The following is a 12914-nucleotide window of genomic DNA, read 5'->3' on the forward strand; positions in this document are numbered from 1 at the left end:
CTTTTAGAGAGAGAAAGGGGAAGGGAAGGAGAAAGAGAGGGAGGAAACATCAATGTGTGAGAGGTACATCAATCAGTTGCCTCCCATATGCCCCCAACTGGGGATCTGGCCTGCAAGCCAGGCATGCTCCCTGGCAGGGAATTGAACTGGTGGCCTTTCGGTACACAGGTCAATCAGTGCTCAATCCACTGAACCACAGCAGTCAGGGCAACAGAGATATTTTTTTAAGTCTGGAGTCCACTGCTCTATCAAACTACATACAACTTTAAGAAAATTCAATATTTAAGAAAATATAATAACCACAAATATATAAAATATAATAACCATAAATATATAGAAGCACAACATACTAATATATAGGTAGACAAAACAAGAGAGAGTGAAAGGAATGTGATAAAATGTTAATATTTAGGAAACATGAATGAAGAATATATGGGGATTCTTTGCACTTTTTACAAATTTTTACAAGTCTAAAATTATTTAAAAATTAAAAGCATTCAAAAACTAAAATCTAAAAGTAAACTGAAAACTAAAGAGAAAAATCATCCATTTTCAAAAGAATAACTCACTTCTTAAAAAGGATTCCTTCAAATAGCACGTTGCCCTAATGCTCCAACAGGTTTGGTAAACTATAGGCCCTGGATCAGTTGCCTGTTTTTATAAACAAAGTTTTTCCAGAGACAGTCACATTCATTCATTTATTGCTGCTTTGCAGCTAACAAGGCAGAGTTGAATAATACTGATGGAGATAGGCTGAAAATATTTACTACCTGGCCTTTTACAGGAAAAAAAATTCGCCCACCCTTGCTCTAAAATATTTGCTTACACACTTCCAGTCAATATGGAGGCATAAGTAAACACAGCTCACCTCCCTGCACAACCACAGCAAAAATTACAACTAAACTACAAAACTACAACTCTCACCCAGAATCAGAAAATCCTGCTTTATGGAAGTCTGACAACCAAGGAATTAAAGAAGTAACATTCTTTCAGACAGGTAGGAAGGGTGGAGATGCAGAGGCACTGAACGGATGTTCCCACACCCACATGTGGTGGATAAAAATCGGGAGGGATATCTCAGGATCTACGGATCCAGCCCCACACCAGACCCCCATACCAGGAAGATAAGTCCCCACAACTTTTGACTGTAAAAATCTATGGGGGTTGGGGTAACAGAAGAAACTGAGGGATTCTCAAAATGTCTCCTCTTAAAGGGCCTGCAGTGGACTTAAGACTTTTGCAGATACACTCCCTCTGGGCAACAGCACTGGGAAAGCAGCTTAAAGGGCACCAGGGGTATATGGGGAGAAACAGAAGTGTATGGCATTTCTGTTTGTCAGACACTCCAGGGCGAGTACTGGGGAATAGCTTCCTTCCAGACAAAACTCCAGAGGCCAGGCAGCGGCCACTGACCCTTTTCTGGGACCTCCCCAACACAGAGCCACAGAGCAGGATATCCTACCTGAGACTCCATCAACCCATCTTAGTTCTGAGGCTTCTTGGCAAGAAGTTCACACAGGGTGCCCCATCCTGGTAATTACTTAAGGCTCCACCCCATCCATCTTAAGGGTGAGCTTTTCTACAATAGGCCATTCTACTAAGACAGGGAGTCAAAGTAGCTCTACCTAAAAAGAAGGCTGCCAAAATGAGACAAAAAAGTATGGCCCAAATAAAAGAACAGAACAAAGCTCCAGAAAAAGAGCTAAACAAAATGGACATAAGAAATCTATCATCAGATGCAGAGTTCAAAACACTGATTATTATGATGCTCAAGGAACTCACTGGGTACTTAAACAGCATAAAAAAGACCCAGGAAGAAATAAAGGTTATACTAAATGAAATAAAGAAAAACTTAACAGGGAATCAACAGTGCATTGGATGAAGCCAAGAATCAAATCAATGATTTGGAACACAAGAAAGAAAAAAATAATTCAATCACAATAGCAAGAAGAAAAAAGAATAAAAAAAAAAAAGGAAATAAGGACAGGGTAAGGAGCCTCTGGTACAATTTCAAATGTACCAACATTCAAATCATAGGGATGTCAGAAGGAGAAGAGAAAAAACAAGAAATTGAAAACTTATTTGAAAAAATGAAGGAAAATTTCCCTAATTTGGTGAAGGAAATAAGATATACAAGTCCAGGAAACAGAGAGTCCCAAACAAGATGGACCCAAAGAGGACTATATCAAAACACATCATAATTAAAATGCCAAAGGTTAAAGATAAAGACAGAATCTTAAAAGCAGCAAGAGAAAAGCAAAGTAACATACAAAGGAGTTCCCTTAAGACTTCTGAATTCTCAAGAGAAACTTTGCAGGCAAGAAGAGATTGGCAAAAAGCTCTCCAAGTGACGAAAAGCAAGGACTTACAACCTAAATTACTCTATTCAGCAAAGCTATCATTTAGAATGGAAGGGCAGATAAAGTACTTCACAGACAAGGTAAAGCTAAAGGAGTACATCATCACCAAGACATTAGTATATGAAATGTTAAAGGGACTTATTTAAGAAAAATAGCAAACCTATGAACATTAAAATGGTAATAAAGCTCTGGCTACTGGTGTGGCTCAATGGACTGAGCACTGACCTGCAAACCAAAAGGTCCCCAGTCGGGGGTGTGCAAGAGGCAACTGATTAATGTATCTCTCATACACTGATGTTTCTCTCCCTCTCTTTCTCCCTGCCTTCCACTCTCTCTAAAAGTAAATAAGTAAAACTATTAAAATGGCAATAAATTTACAACTATCAACAACTGAATCTAAAAAACAAACTGAGCAAACAGAACAGAAACAGAATCATAGATATGGAGATCATTTGGATGGTTACCAGTTGGGAGAGGGGAAGGGGAGAATGGAGGAACAGGGGCAGGGATTAAGAAGTACAAATTGGTAGGTACAGAACAGGTAGGCAGGGTGATGTTAAGAGCAGTATAGGAAATGGAGTAGCCAAAGAACTTACATGTATGACACATGGACATGAATTAAGGGGGGTACTGCTAGAGAGAATGGGGTACTGGGTGGAGAGGGGCAAATGGAGAAAAACTGGGACAACTGTAATAGCATAATCAATAAAATATATTAAAAATAAAATAAAATGAAATGAAATATTTGCTTACATAAAATCCCTTGAAAGATAAGGTATAGTCACTAAGGACTGGAACAAAAAAAAGCAAAATCAATGTATTACACACTAGAGTTATCAAAAATAATTATTAAACCCTGCTAAAAATCGTAAGTCAAGCTATAAAATTTCTAAAGTTTTAAATAAATACCACTATTTATTTCTTTCCTAATACTTTGAATATGTATAAGGGGGCCCCCTAAATCAGCTGTATCCTTTGATGTCTACAAAAACAGTAAAAAAAATAGTGGAAGAAAGCTCTGGAAAAGAACAGTGTTATCAAGGCAGATGATAGGTCATCCAAAAGAAAAGAATCTTTGTTTCTAATTCGATGAATATCAGGATTGAGCAACCAAAAGTTTAGGTACTAGTCTAGACAGAATAGACAAGCCAGTGACAATCCTCCCATACTAAACAATGATATCCTGAAGACATTCTTTCAACTAGTTCTCAGATCACAGAGAAAATCAATACCCTAAAGCCTACAAATGTTCAAATCTTCTGCAATCACTGGAAACAAATGATTGCCAGAACTCTGTGACCTGCACTAATATGGAAAACCTGCTCCTAGAAGCTAAATGCCACCGGTGTCCCATGATAAAGAGTAATTGCCCAGCTTGGCTTTGATGTCTGGGTGACATCTGCTACTTCAGTTCACGGGAGCCAAACCCAAACTAATAGCACCCTTCTGTGTAGGAAATAAAATCCAAATTCCTCGGCTTGGCATCCAAAGCTGTGCAGCCAAATTTCTCATTTCTTCTGGATATACTATATGCTCTAGACCAGTGGTTTTCAAACTGTTTGGTCTCAGAACCCCTTTGACCCTCTTAAATATTACTGAGGACACCAAAGAACTTTTATTTCTAGAATGTTATCTGTCAATGTTGACTATATTTGAAATTAAAACAAAAAATTTTAATACACAAGCACACAGTCCACTAGACATCAGGCTAATTAACTTCATTACACATCGTGTAGCCTCTAGAAAACTCCACTGAACACTCATGAAGAAGGCATGAAAAACACAAAAAACAACAGCATTTTAGTTTTGTCTTCGGATATCCCAGGCCACACTTTGGGAACCATTTCCCAAAGGGAAATGGCTTTGGGAGCCATTTCTAGCTAAACTAAATAAACACCCTTATTATCTATGTTTTTTGGTTGGCCATTTCTTCTTTCTGGAAAGTTCTTCTCCATCTCTACCTGTAAAATTCCTTCACAGCTCAAACACCTGACTCTGCCAGCCAGAAGTTCCCTCTCTTCCCCAATACCCCATAATATTTTGAAACCTCTCTTAAAAGATTTTCTCCCAAGTCACCTTGTACTGCAGTTACTTGTGTCTTACCTCTGCTACTAGACCACAAGCTACATGAAAGCAAGCACTGAGTCCAAGTCATCTTTTTATCCCCATTAAAATTCACACCTAATTAACACATAATAGGAGACCAGTAAATATCTAAGAGAATAGCTCAGCATGCCTAAGTAGATCTGGAAGAACAAGCAGACATATCTGATTGCCCCTCACTGACCCTGTGACTTTCAAAGATTGCTAGATGTCCAAAAACTCATATTAAAATTTCTGAAAGAACAAGGTTTTCAGAAACTGCTTACATCACCCATCTTCCCTTTGTTCACTTAAGGTAGTTAGGTTAAAGTGCTGACATAGCTGTCCCAATAATGTAGTGTACCTTGGTCCCTGGGAGGTTTATAAAATCATAAAGTCAGAGGCTGGCTAGTTGCCTGGGAAGCTACCACTGGTGCTCCTGGACAATGTATTACCAAAAGAGACCTCACAGGATAAAGAGGGCAATGTTTTCAGGGGGACAAAGGGGAAGGAGTACAAAGAAACCAGGAAGCCCTCTTCATTTCTGAATTGCACTCTGCCAGCTCCAGATCTCTGCCTTGGCGCATGCCTGGGCTGGGAGATGACAAGCCCTTATTCTTTGTAAAAAATAATTGTGTGTTCTGAAACGACACCTCTATTATGATTTCCAAATTGACATCTCTGCTTTAAAGCGGAGGCATGAGAGCCTCCCCATTTCACACACTGGCAATTATCGTTTAAGTTATCCAAAGATAGGCACTCATCTGATCACTGCAGGGCCCCCCAGTTTCTAGGGGTGCACTTGTAGCACATGATGCAGTTGCCAGCAGAGCCTGGCAGGCAATTCCTGCCCCTGCTGTGGGGCAGACCGAGGCAAGATGGCACTCCTATAAGGCTACCCTCAGGAAAAAACAAACACACTGCCTGAAGAACTAACAATTCACATTGAGAAGATAGGCCTTATTTTACTATCATCAAGCACAAACTCATGGGGTTCAAAACAATGCCTTACACCAGAAAAGCTTTAAAATGCCTTTACAAATCATTAATGTATCCCTCAATGCCTCTGTGTAATGAGCGATAGTGGTAAAACATCAGAGTACAACAAAAGAAAAGATGCTGGAAACTGAACTCACATGTGGTGCACAACTGTGTATCTAGCCATATAAAAGTCAGCCAGATCCTTCTGGGAACATCTGACCCTCTGCTGTTTGGTGGGTGGTTCTTTTTAATACAATTGTAAAATGATTGGTTGGTACTATGCTTAGCTCTTGTATATCCTCAACAAATTGCACTATAGTTATGAAACTTCGGTCTATATTAAAAACTCACTTTTATCAGCACCTGAAGTCAAAGGCCCAAGGTAATCTACACAAACATGTGTACGCTACCTCCAAATCCATTTTCTCTAGGAGAATTGGGTGGTCTGCTTACAGACCAGACTTCTTTTGTTTCAACTAGGAATTCAGATCAGAGCCTTTTCATCAAAGGTTGAGTAAAAGCATATCTATGAAAAGTTCCACAGCTAGTTCTGATACTCACATGCATACCTCCTCCAACCCCACGAAAAGCAGCTGTGATATACAGGTTTAGACTTTAATTAAGAGGTAGTACACCCTGATTGATAGATTGTGTCCCCTCACCAAATCAAGAAGAGGTTTGCACAATCCTCAAGAATCCTGAATTCTCAGCTAATTTCATTAAGAATAGACAACTGCAAAAAAAAAGTCTATCTCTAGACACCCTAATTCTACAAAGAATATATTGGTAGAATCATTTATTGTTCAATTACAGCAAACGTGCGGATTTCTTCTTAGATTATTTTTTTACATTCTTGTCCCTGACCTAAAATTTAAAAAACCCTTGACCAAAGGTATTTGCTGTTAAGTGACAGGCTACTGATTGGTATATTACAAACACTATACTCTATAATATGAAGCAAAACCTTAGAGCCAACATCAGAGTTAGTAAATGAAGCCTTACATTAATGAGGAAAAAGGAATGCACAGTGGACTAGGGCATTTATTAATCAGAGGCAAAGAAGTAGCCTTCCTGGTTCATGTCTGTTCAAGTAATGAGGTATCTGGAGTCTACAGAAATAGACAAGAGGGCAGAGACTCTATATACTTGGGACCCCAGACAATCCACTATTAGCCCTTGAGCTAACACAAAGCTCAGAGTACAATCACTTTTCTTATACCATGGGTTCATTCTGAACGGCTGCTTCTCTTAGTGACACTTGATTTTCACTGCGTCTCCTTTCGGTACACTACTTGCTCTTTCAACCTGATCCTGACTTCAACAACCTTCTTGATTCCTTTTGGACTCAGCATTCGACTCCAATGGAATAATTTCTCCACCATTTCCCTCTGTCTAGACAACATGAAATTGTCATAAATGACACCTAAAGTACAATTAATAGAGAAACTGCAATTTCCACTCTCCTCCCCCATTCCCCAAAAGAATTGCTCCCCAGAAGACTTGCACATTAATATCCTCTGGCATGTCAATCAGTAGTACCCTAAAGATTAACTCTGTGGAGCCTGGAAGGCATTTAATTTCCAGCTCCCTAAATATTTATGCATTTCCCCCTTCTACTATAATTAGAAAGTAAACTGCCTTCTTTTCACTAGCACTAAAGCTTATAATCTCAGAGATGTGAATGCCTGCTGAATCAATACCTGGGTCCTTACAAATACCACAGCTGCATTTGATTTAGGGGTATCACAGACAAAAGCACAAATACAAGGCAAAAATGGAGTGAGGCAACGGGAGAAAGGCATGACTCAAGACCATCAGAACCAGGCAGTTCTATTACAACTATTATAAGAATACGATGGCTTGAAGCCAGTGCCTTGTGAGATGTAATATTAAAGAAACAACAAAATCAAAGGACAATAAATCATGACATAACTTACTGGTGGTTTTGAACAGGAGGGGTTCCCCCAGGGGGCATACAGCAATGTCTGGAAACGTTTTTTGGTTATTGCAACAGGGTGGAGGGAATGCACTGGTCTAGTGGATGAAGGCCAGGGATGCTGCTAAACGTCCTACAATGTACTGGACAGCCTCCCACAATAAAGAACTGTCCAGCCCTAAATATTCAAATTACTGCTATTGAGAACCCCTCTGAAAATATCTTAATAGTCTATGCCTAACCAAGAGAAACTCTGAATAACTAATATATGAGGCATACTCTGGTTTCTCTTCAAATTGTATAAATTTTTCCCTTTTTACTAATATATGAGAGAAGTCAATGCTTTAACTTTAAAATTAGAATGCAATTTAAATTCATCACCTGTGTCACTAGCTGTGTGACCTTAGGCAAGTTCATTATCCTCAGCATCCAATTTTAAGCAGAAATCCCTATTTCATAAGGTTGTTATGATTAAGTAAGAGCTTATGTAAAGTACAGTAGCCAGCACATAGTTCAATAAATAATGATTAAGTTTTTCTTCCTTCAGTTACAACCCCCAAAGTGTCTACAGGGAACATAATGCACTTTGGCCACCCAAGTCACTCTGCCTAAAAAAAGTCGTTTCTTAGACAGAGACATGTGTACTGGAAAGGCATGAACTTGGTTATCTGAGCCCTAAGAATCACAAGAATCTCACTCGAATAAACCAACAACAGTCAGTCATCTATCTACCAATCTGTCTCTTGCTCTATCTAACCACTGATTCAAGCCACAATTATTTATCGAGTGCCTATGTTTAGGTATATATTACTACATAAAATAAATATGATACATATAATGCTAGTCTCTAAAGATAGACCCCAAAGAACCATACTTCTTAGTTTTCTTGCCTGTGTGTCATTCCCTCCCAAACTAAATCTAGGCCAGTTTGTTCTTTGCTCTAATCAAGAGAATGTGCCAAGCTGTGCCAGTTCTGGGCACATCCATTTCCTCCTCTTGGAATTGTCACTTTTAGAAGCTCCGAGCTACTATGTAAAAAGTCTGCTGGAGAGGCCACATGAAGAGAGGAGTTCCTAAGGCTACAACGAGAGGGAGAAAGGCCTAGCTGTTCCAACTGAGCCTCCAAATGGCTCTAGAGAGACTCCAAGCAAGACCAGCAGAAGAACTTCCCAACTGAGCCCAGAAAGGACAATGAAAGATAATAAAATTATTATTTTAAGTCACTAAGTTTTGTTGTGTGGTTTGCTATACAGCAGCAAATGAAGAAAATAGCTCCTGGTCTTGTGGAACTTTTGAGCTGGTCACAACAATAGCATTAGAACTAAGTCCATGAAGTTACCTTACAAGCCTACAGTAATCACATCTGTACTGAAAGGAACTTGGCCACTAAAGCAAAACATCAAACAAGACGTTTGGAAACAGACCTTTAACAACAAAACTCAATGCAAACTTGCTGTGAGTCCAAAAGCATGAGATCTTGAGATGGGTCAGAAGGGCCAATGTGGATTTAGAAAGACCTGCTACTCTTTCCTCTCTGTCCCAGTCAGGCTCTCCATCTTTCCAAAACATGTCTACCCTGAATGGCTCCCTCTCAATGCAGAAGGCAGACCTAGAATTCGGGAAATTAAAGTAATTTGTGCTCCCTCCCTTATCAAGATGCTGGACTAGTTTTGTGTTGTTTGTTTTGGGTTTTTGTGGGGTTTTTTTTTTTGCACAGATCAATACAAGAGAGTGCAGGAAAAATGAAGATAATATCCCATTCCCTTGTTTTGTACCAAACTACTTTTTGTATTAGTGAATTTTCTAAAATAGAATCTCATTGTCTCTATAGTAACTAATGGAAGTAACCTACCAGCCCTACCTCAATAGCCATATTTCAAGGCACCTCACATTTTTATGTACGTAGTTGACTCCAATTTTACATGGCGAGATTTCATGAATATTGATGTCCAAAAAGTGATACTAACAGACAAAAAAGAAAATAACCTGGCAAAAGGAGAGGATTTTTTTTTCTTTTTCTTCTTTTGGGAGCGGAGTAATGATGGAAAAAGGTAGAAAAGAGTAGGCATTTCTTAAGCATCTAAACTTGTAAAAGCAACCGATGTTTAACTTATTTAACCCTCACATACAATTTTACAATTGAGGGAGTCGAGGTTCAGAGAGGCTACTTAACCTGCCCGACGTTAAACAGAGCCAGAGTTGGAATCTAGTGTTGCTCAACTCCAAATCATTCTGTCAGGACACGAGAGAAGAAAGGGAACCTAAGGAGACCACACGAGTTAAAACAACACTACATCACAGGGCCAGAACAACAACAACAAAAAAGGTGATGGATGGGGGTTAATATCTGATATTACTAAAGAACTCAACCTAACACTAAAAATATAATAATCCAATTAAAAAATGGGCAGAGGGCCTGAACAGACACTACTTCAAAGATGACATGCAGATGGCCAATAGACATTTGAAAACATGCTCAATGTTACTAATCATCAGAGAAATATAAAACCACAGTGACATATCACCTCACACCTGTCAGAATGGCTATCATCAATAAATGAACAAACACCCCTGGCTGGTGTAGCTCAGTGGATTGAGCGTGGGCTGCGAACCAAAGTGTCGCAGGTTCGATTCCCAGCCAGGGTACATGCCTGGGTTGCAGGCCATAACCCCCAGCAACCGCACATTGATGTTTCTCTCTCTCTCTCTATCTTCCTCCCTTGCCTCTCTAAAAATAAATAAATATTTTTTTTAAAAAATGAACAAACAACAAGTGCTGGCAAGGATGTGGAAAAAGGGGAACCCTCATGCACTACTGGTTCCCTGTACACTAGTGCAGATTGTTGTCACCACTATGGAAAACAGTATGAAGATTCTTATGACCCAGCAATTCTACTTTTGGGTAAATTTCCAAAGAAACATAAAACAGTAATTCAAAAAGATACATGTAACACTATGTTTACTGCAGTGTTATTTACAATCACCAAGTTATGAAAGCAACCCACGTGCAATACCTAACTATTTAGCCAGGAGCACTGACCTCTTTTCTCTTAGATTGTCAAATAAAAAAATGACAACAGCCAATACAACAACAGCCGTCTGTTATAAATGTCCTGTCCTGAACCATAAATATATAGGTCATAAAGTAGAGTTGCATCTTACTGGTCACTCTCATAATATGATTGTGTCTGACTGGTTAATTCCTGGTATCAGAAATCTTTATATATAAGCATAGGCACCAGATTTTTCAAAAAAGTCATTTGGGAGCAAAAAGGATATAGAATTACTATTATTATTTTTTTTGGCAAGTCAATAAAAATTATACCTGTTTTTTGCCAGATCAGCAAAAAATGTAATAAAATAAATACATTAAAATAAGTTAAATAAATATAAATACATAAAATCTTCTAAAAAAAACAGAAAATAACAATGTTAGCAAAGATATGAAATAATTGAAATCCTTGTCCACAGTTGGTTGGATTGTAAAATGATATAACCACTATGAAAAACAACATAGAGGTTCCTCAAAAAATTAAAATGGAACTACCATATATGATCTAGTAATCCCACTTCTGAGTACATATCCAAAAGGATTAAAGTAGTTGTACACTGATGTTCGCTGCAAAATTATTCACAATAGCCAAGATGTGGAAGCGACCTAAATGTCTCCATCAACAAATGAGGGGATAAAGAAAATGTGGTATAGGCATACAATGGAATATTATTCTGCCTTCAAAAGCAAGAACTTCTTGTTATATGATGCAACACAGATGAACCTAAAGAACACTATGCTAAATGAAATAAGCCAACCACCAAAAGACATGGACATGATTCCACTTACGTGAGGTATCTAAAGCAATCAAACTCAACTCATAGAAAAAGAAAACAGAAGGGTGGTTACCCAGGAATGGAGATAAGAAAATGAGTAATTGTTCAATTATAGTATTTCACTAATACAAAAAGCAAAAGTTCTAGAGATATGTTATACAACTACATGCATATACTTAACAATACTGTACATTTAAAAATTGTTAAGAGGGCTGCCCTGTCCAGGTGGCTCAGTTAGTTGAAGCATCCTCCTGTATACCAAAACGTTGTGGGTTTGATTCCTGGTCAGGGCACATACCTAGGTAGCAGGTTTGATCCCTGGCAGGGGTACCTATGAGAGCCAACCAATGTTTCAATGTTTCTAGCTCCTTTCCTCTCTCTAAAAACAAGAAACATATTCTGGGGTGAGGATAAAAAATAAATAATATAAAAATCATCAAGAAAGTAAATTGATGTGGATTTCTTAAATCACAGTAGGAAAACAATGTGGCCCTTGAGCCTGCCTTATGCTTGCACAGCTGTGACCTGGAGTTGGAGTGTCATGCCCTCCCTTGGCTAAACACGCAGACCATTTCCTCTGACCTGGATGGACAACATGCTCATTCACACAGCTGGGAGGCAAGTAGAAAAGGCAGTAAAACCTTTACAATGAAAATAACATTTCAAAGAGGCAGCTGAAACCATTTGTGACAAAAGTCAAGTTAAACTAGCAAGGAATGTTTTCATCCTTCCAATCCATGCATTAGTGATCTATGGACTTCACACTGGGAAGAAGTAATTCAGGAAACAAAGGGTGGTGCGGCCAATATGAAATTGGCTGAAGAATATTATTTTCTGTGGAAATCTATATGTTTACAGCATATGACACTAGCAGAAGTCATCAAAGCCATGTTCACTGAACTTCAAAAGGAGATCTGGCTGCTTTTGTTAACAGATGGAGACACACAGACCCAGAGGGAGAAGATTGAGGCTTATGCCTGTCAGTCCTATTCTGATGCTATTGTGGTAGGTAGGGAACTGAGAAAAGAGAAACCAGCACCTTCCATATTTTATTACTGCTGTGATCTCCTTGGGGTACAGCCTGGGGATGGTAAGATGGTTAGTGACACTAGAAAACGATATACAAGGAGACATCAATGCAGGGCTGAAAGCAACAGTCTGGATAAATAAAAATGGAATAGTGCCACTGAAGTCATCACCCACGTCACACTAGATAGTTCCTTCTGCGCTAGAGTTACCTGCTCTCTTACAAAGTATTGACTGCAAAGTCAGTATGTCCACTTAAAGCAAGTAAAAGGGCATGATTACATATGTCCCAGGATTTGAACTAAGAAAAGTTAAGGCATTCCATATACTATAATCCAGTTCTAAGAATAATTTTACTTATGATGTAATAGCCAACCACCCATTGACTGGTATTTATATCAGAAAGTCTAGAATTAATACAAGTTACCTTTAGTGATTGAGTCAACTTGAAGAAACATATTACTTGTTAACCTGTGACTTGAGGTTTTTTAAAATTTATTTTATTAATCTTTTAGCATCTCAGATCCAAGAAGATACCAGCAGGATAGCTTATACATGGGTACATAAATACAGGTTTTATGTGCTGTCTTAAAAATAGATATTTTTTAAATTTTTAAAAAAGTTTAATTTAATTTTAGAGAGAGGAAGGAAGACAAAGAGAGAGAGAAACATTGACTTTGTTTTTCCACTTATACATGCAT

The 12914-nt window shown here is 38.5% G+C and overlaps 1 protein-coding gene and 1 pseudogene across 10 annotated transcripts in view; one reads left to right on the forward strand and one right to left on the reverse strand.

The window, feature by feature from the left end:
• The window catches only part of AMBRA1 (autophagy and beclin 1 regulator 1), a 181368-nt gene that overhangs the window by 108536 nt on the left and 59918 nt on the right, over positions 1-12914 (reverse strand). The window lies entirely within an intron of this gene.
• Positions 10816-12881, forward strand: LOC118501339 (annotated as a pseudogene).

This window comes from Phyllostomus discolor, chromosome 6, assembly GCF_004126475.2.
Source record: "Phyllostomus discolor isolate MPI-MPIP mPhyDis1 chromosome 6, mPhyDis1.pri.v3, whole genome shotgun sequence".
Taxonomy (NCBI): Eukaryota; Metazoa; Chordata; class Mammalia; order Chiroptera; family Phyllostomidae; genus Phyllostomus; species Phyllostomus discolor.